This window comes from Amphiura filiformis, chromosome 20, assembly GCF_039555335.1.
Source record: "Amphiura filiformis chromosome 20, Afil_fr2py, whole genome shotgun sequence".
Lineage (NCBI taxonomy): Eukaryota > Metazoa > Echinodermata > Ophiuroidea > Amphilepidida > Amphiuridae > Amphiura > Amphiura filiformis.
Genome location: NC_092647.1, coordinates 12,803,897 through 12,810,817, shown reverse-complemented (window position 1 = coordinate 12,810,817; position 6,921 = coordinate 12,803,897). Strand labels below are relative to the sequence as shown.

The window sequence follows — 6,921 nt, the reverse complement described above, 5'->3', positions numbered from 1 at the left end:
AAGTGGTGGTATATAATATTTTTAAATAAGTTTTGAAACATTAAACGTAGAATTTTGCCAAAGTGACAAGTGTTGGGGTATACCAAGTGTTGGACCGAATCGTAAGAATTCAATAGGAACTATTCTTTGGAACTGGGGGCCATGGTAAGCTACAATATAGTTCAATACTTGCAGAAACTCCACATCATCATCGTCAGTGTCATCTGGTAATAATGGTATGCATGCCATAATAATAATTTTTTTAAATAAATTTAAGCTTACCTTACATCATTGACATTGTACATAAGCCAGGTGAATTCAAATTTGCCATCAAATTGCATCATTTTATATATCAAATTAAAGCCCTTGAGTAAAGAAAGTCAAAACTGAAAACCTTTTTGTCATAGCACTTTCCGTAGCAAAGTTACATCTTGTTAAAGATTGACTTTAGGGTGGGGATATTTTTAGCATGGACTGGCCCAGGCCGGGGGCCACTCAGCTACATTTGTGTACACATGTGTGAACAAAAAGCAGCGTAAAAGGGTCCTTTTTTTTTTGACGAACGCGTAACGCATGTTCCGTGTTTAGGGGTCTAAAAACACCGTTTTTCATCAAAAAGGGGTGTTTTTTTTTGTCAGCAAAACGCGTTATTACAAGCGGCTAGGGGGACGCAGGGGGTAACCTTGTCAATCAATGGTTATTCTATTGTCCGCCAAAGGTTAAAGCCAGTGACATCGCCATTACGTTTATCCAACAATGAAAAGTTATCACAATGTTAAAATAATTCATTCATTCTGGTTTTATTTCATATATATATCAAAAACATAGACCTACATAAAGTCATAAAATATAAAATAATAATATTGGCTATAAGCATCATTGTCATCATCATCATCATCATCATCATCATCATCATCATCATCATCATCATCATCATCATCAAGGAAAGAAGAACACATTGTGTTTGGACTGTTTAGTCTATATTTCTTCTTTCCTGGATTGTCATCTAAATTGCTTTTAATGTCTTTTCATGTTTGTAATTTATGACATAAATATTATTATTATATCATTATCATTAATATATTAATAATATAAAATAAATATTGAAATTTTAAACTTTCAAACTATATGTTATAAAGTTATTTTAAATCATTGGCCATTTATTTATGTACCGGTACGGTAAGTAAAAGTATTTAAGATACCACATAATCTACATTAATGTGAAAGTCTGAAAGACCATAGTTGAATATTTAATTCAAAATTGAATAAAACAATATATAAAATAATAACAATAATAATATTGCTAAATGTATGAAAAACAAATACATATTACGTATTATCATACTCTTTCTATACATGTAGATAAATTTGAAAACACCTAAGATTTAATATCCTGCTTTTTAAAAAAACACACCAAATAAACGTTTTCAACTGAGATGTGTATTTTCGTCTCAGGTTTACAAGTTATATGACAAGTTTATAATATTCTTGCTGTTTATGCGGGATATTACTAGGCCTATAGACGAATCCAAATACACGCATTCCTACACCTGACTAGCAGCCTTTAGTTGGGTCCCCGTCGGCTACAATGCATCCAAAATGTGAAATGATTCGGCCTTGGCGGAAATTTTAAACTGCATTCCATCACCCGTTTTACACCTTCCGCGAAAACACAGGTAGACAAAAGAATGATTAAAGTTTACAACACAACACAGTTCCAACAGTTGTGCAAATAAAAGCCGCCTTACACCTAGAGAAGGTCGAGGAGGGTTAATAGAATAATACAATAGAGATAATTCCGCAGGTAATCCCGTCGCATCTATTCATATAGATGTACAAATGGATGAACAAAAGGAATATGTATGAATAGATGCGACAGGATTACCTGCTATCTCTATTGTATTATTCTATTAACCCTCCTCGTCTTTGCATCTTCTCTAGGTGTTAGGCGGCTTTTATTTGCACAATCGGGCGCTCAAAACACCAGGTTGGTGCTAGCGGGAACAACAAACAACAACAACAAGCAGCTTTTATATAGCGCCGTAACATGAGCAAAACACGACCTCGGCGCTTTACAGAAGAAAAAAATATCTTAAACTACATGTACACATCTTACATTACTAATTTAAACAAATAAACAGAGCAGCATGAAACATGGGGGAAGAAATTAGTCCGGGAATAAATGAGTTTTTGTTTGGCTCTTGAAAGACGCAACTGTGATAGAGTTTCTGATGACATTTGGTAAAGTGTTCCATAACATTGGGGCAGCATTTGTGAAAGCGCGATCCCCTTGAGTAGTGAAAGTTCTGTTGACAACAAGGCGAGGTTGGTCGTGCCCGGAACGCAGGTTGACAGACGGGATGTAAATGTGAAGGAGTTCAGTGAGGTAAATGGGGCTTGATTGTGCAGGCACTTGTAAGCAAGCAGAAGGGTCTTAAAGATGATTCGCTGTTTGACTGGCAACCAGTGCAGCTCTTGAATCAGAGGAGAAGTGTTCTCACGCCTGCTTGTCCGGAAAATGAGGCGTGCAGAGCGGTTCTGGATCTTTTGAAGCTTCTGTATGTCTTTGGCTGTGATGTTAATAAGCAGAGAGTTGCAGTAGTCCAATCTGGATGTTATTAGCGCCGGACTGCTTGCTCGCAAGTGTCTTTGTCAATGAAACGACGGATTCTGTTGATATTGCGGAGATGATAGTTAGTGGAGCTAGATATGGAAGCAACCTGAGCAGTCATTGACATGTCAGACTCAAACTTGACACCGAGGTTCTTAATGACAGTTGAAGGGATGATGGTGGTGTTATCTAAATTCAAAGTGACAGTAGAAAGGTCTTTCAGATTGTGTTTTGAAGCTAACACCATGAACTCTGTTTTACTTTCGTTTAGCTGCAGCTTGTTAGTGCTCATCCATTTCTTAAGTTCTGCAATACAAGCCTGGAGCTTAAAAGCTGCAACAGCAGCATCACCCGGAATTTTAGGGTCAAATTCAATATAAAGTTGCACATCATCAGCGTAAAGATGGTAATTGATGTTATAACGGCGGATGATTGCTCCCATTGGATAAGTGTACATTGTAAAAATTCCCGGGCTGATGCAAGACCCCTGTGGAAGTCCATAAAGCAGAGGAAGGCTTTCAGACATGGCTCCTGACACACAAACTTGGTGATCTCTTTTGGTGAGATAAGATGCAAGCCATGCCTGCGCTGTTTCAGTAATGCCATAAACGCTGGTTAGTCTGTTGAAAAGAGTAGGGTAGTCCACCGTGTCGAAAGCCGCGCTTACATGTAGGTCCAGGAGGACCAGGAAGACGGCATGCTTCCTGTCGATGGCATTCAGAATATCGCTCCTTACTCTGAGTAGGGCTGTTTCAGTACTGTGCGATGGTTTATATCCTGACTGAAATGGTTCCTCTAAGTCATTAATAACAAGATGAGATCTGATCTGAGGAAGAACTACTTTCTCCATGATCTTTGAAAAGACCTTTATATTGCTAACAGGTCTGTAACTTTTGAGTTCGTTAGAGTCCATGCTTGGTTTCTTGATTATAGGTGTCACAATGGCTGATTTTAAGTTCATTGGAAAACTTCCCAGAACAAGGGACCTGTTTATAATGCTCGTAAGTGGAGTGATAAGCGTGTCAGTAACTGATTTTAGCAACCAAGTAGGGAAAACATCCAAAGTGCATTGTTTATTGGGAAGATTCATGATGATCTTTGATACTTCCTCTTCAGAAACTTGGTTGAAAGAGCACAATCTTGGGTTTTCATCCGGAAATAATCTTTCACTAGCGGTTGTGTCAGTTTCGAGACCATCAAGCCTATCACGAATCAGAGCAATTTTGTTTTTGAAGAAAATTGCAAAATCATTGCTCAGCTGACTCAAACACTCACAGGCAGGGAGGATCTTACAGCCACTGTTCAACAGAGTATTGAGTGTCTGAAACACTTGCTTCGTGTCTGCTGTGTCAAGTTCTTTCTTATAATAAGCAGATTTTGCATTATTAATCAACTTTGTGACAATCTTGCTTTGTTCGCGGTAAAGTTCATAGTTGCGGTCATTTTGGTTTTTGTGCCATTTACGCCGGGTGGTGCAAAATTGGGATACGGCACCATGTAAAGTCTATGGGAGAAACAAGCACTCATCAGGTCATCATGGTTTTCTACATTACAACAGTGAATGAAGTCTTTAAAGCTCTACTTAAAAGATCTATTTGTTTTGTGATAATTTAATTAATTAATTAATTGAGATTAATTAAAATTAATTAATTACGGACGGTTATTAATTAATTTTTTTAATTAACACGGATCTTGGGACACCGAAATCTGAAGACAACCATCTCAGGTTTTTTTAACTGCCATAAATCAATTGTAATTGATTTTAACAGGCCTGTATTAAATACTCATTAAATTAATTTAATAAATTAATTATTAATTAATTATCTAATTAATTAACTAATAAATAAAAATGAATAAATAAGTAAATAAATAATAGCTACAGACCAAATAGATAAATAATAGCTACATGTACAGACCAAAATTTAATATTTGCTCAGCCTCATTCATAATATTGGAATTTTAAAACTGGACATTTAAAATAATACGCACACATTTATATTATAAATGATTATATTATAATTGCTCACTGCATGTGAGCTTTTAAAGAGTAAGAGTAATAAAAATTCAGGTGAATTTGGTATGACTTGGTTGCGTGCAACCTCTCTGGATAGTATATAAAAGCAACATTGCCCGAAAGTATTGCTAGAAAGAATCTGAAGTGAGTTAAACTTGTAGTTTTACCCATGTACATGTAGTTCATGTTTGAAGTCAACACAAGAGATTGGTTCTTTTAATTGTTAATTAAACTCAACAAAATTTAATTTTTTTATGTCGGCATGTTTCGGTGTACCGTGACATCACTCCACAGAAAGTACCCTATTTAGGTGTACATGTAACCTTATAAAAGTAAACATTTTTACATTTTTAGGATGGTTGTTGCTTGCACTTTACAAATGTATTAATGTTTTTAAGAATACACTAAGATTTTAGTATAAAGAGGCCCTTTTAGCAATTCAAGTATTATTTTTGTATTTTCCTCAAATTTTGATGGAAAATTTTGTCACGTGTCATTCTGTGTATCAAAAAAGTACATCAAGTAGGGGCAGGGGCGTCTATTCTTCCGTTAATCGCCCCCCAAAGGGGAGGGAATAATTTTACCCCTTTGGGGAAGAATTTTGCATTTTGAAAAAGAAAAAAAAATAGTGGGGAAAAACAGAAGAAAGTCAACATGATTCAAGGAAGATTAAAAATAAAATTAACTAATTTAGGGAAAAATGTATAACTGGAATATTATTATTATGTTTTATGGCTATTTTTGGAATGAAATAGATGGTCACTGGCTGGCAGTGACTGCTCTACAGGGTAGGTTAATTCATCAAGTGTCATTTAGGGAAGAATTATAATGGGTACATAAAGCATTAGCATACATGTAGTGGTCCTTTGGCTTTTACCCATTCCCATCCCAAAAATAATTATTTTGAGGGAAACCATGGACTCTGCCATAAAACAGGGAAAAGTTGGGTCAGTAATTCTTCCCTGCCTGGGCAATAATGACTAGTGGTCATACTATAGGTAATAATGCACACAAATTAAGGGAGCTCTGCTTTTCATATTTCATAAAAAAATCCATTTTCTTTTTAGTTTGGACATATGCCTATCTAGGGAAGCATTTGGGATTCTAAGGGAAGACAGAACCATCAATTAGTTAACAGCATTGTCCAAGTTTATCTTCCCTTTTAAACCTCCGCTTCAGATCCAACTCCTTGATTATCCTTCCCTAGGCCTAGATGCAATAGTTCAGTGGCAATCTCCGAACTCTGCTATAGAAGAATTTTAATTCTAAGGCTTTATAAGTCGGAGGCATGTGAGTCACCACATATATAAAAGGGCTGAAAACAGTTAGCAAAAAACTAAAAATTTGGGAAGATCCTATACTTTTGTACAGAGCAAGTGTACTTGTACAAAAAAAGCTGAAAATCAAAACAAAAAAGCTGAACTCTCACACCCCTGTAAATAATAAATCACAGGTAGCTCTGAAAATAATAAAGAGCCTAGAGGTGTTTGCCAGCCTGTCTTCCCTTTGAACCATTAGTCCTTAATAGATGCAATGGTTCAGTGTCCAGACTGTACCATCTAGGAAAGAATGTGATGTTTTTAGGGAAGACACAGAATAGAACAACTCACAACTTAGACAGTTGTATAAAGAGGTTTCTGGGTCTGACAACACACCTATGTTCAGGCAGGAAGGGAGGGAACAAGAAAATAAGGAAAAGTATATAGTTAGCAACCAGCCTAAAATTGTCCCTTTAGGGTCCATTTTTTGGGATCTCACTTGGGGAAGAATCTGGGGACGGATGTGACACATCGCGGTAGGGTGAGGGAATAATTTCAATTTTCTGGAAGAATAGACACCCCTGAGTAGGGGTAACCCTATCAAAGTATACATATTTGGGTGGGCTATTGCCTCTACTTTGCACCAATAAGGTTATTTTTTAGATAGGTGCTATGGTTTGGATGTTACATATTTTTGAGGAGGTGCTACTTTTTGACAACTTTTTAATGCATATTTGGATTTTTACCTGATTTAGACTTACCCCTACTGAAAATTAGATGCCATTTTTGGAAAGATTGGACTTTTTCCATTCAGAAAATGTTTACTTTTGCTATGATAGGATCTAAAATTTGGAAGTTATGAATGTTTCAATGCAAAATGATGCGCGATCTTAGAAATTTACTAACGAAACGCAAAGGAATGTTCAAGACACACGGCCTACATGTATAGCGTTCATTTCTGCATGAAACGAGATGAATTTTCCACCCATTGCCTCCACCACATGCTCGATCTTTCTCGATCGTTTTTTACTCTGTCGACGAAGTAAGAACAAGCAGCA

General features: G+C 36.4%; 1 protein-coding gene across 1 annotated transcript in view; it reads left to right on the top strand.

Moving 5' to 3' along the window:
- Positions 1-89: 89 nt before the first annotated feature.
- The window catches only part of LOC140142921 (uncharacterized), a 38,112-nt gene continuing 31,280 nt past the window's right edge, over positions 90-6,921 (top strand). The window contains exon 1 of the mRNA XM_072164949.1: positions 90-215. The gene's annotated coding sequence lies outside the window, so the exon portion shown is untranslated. The remainder of the gene's footprint in view (positions 216-6,921) is intronic.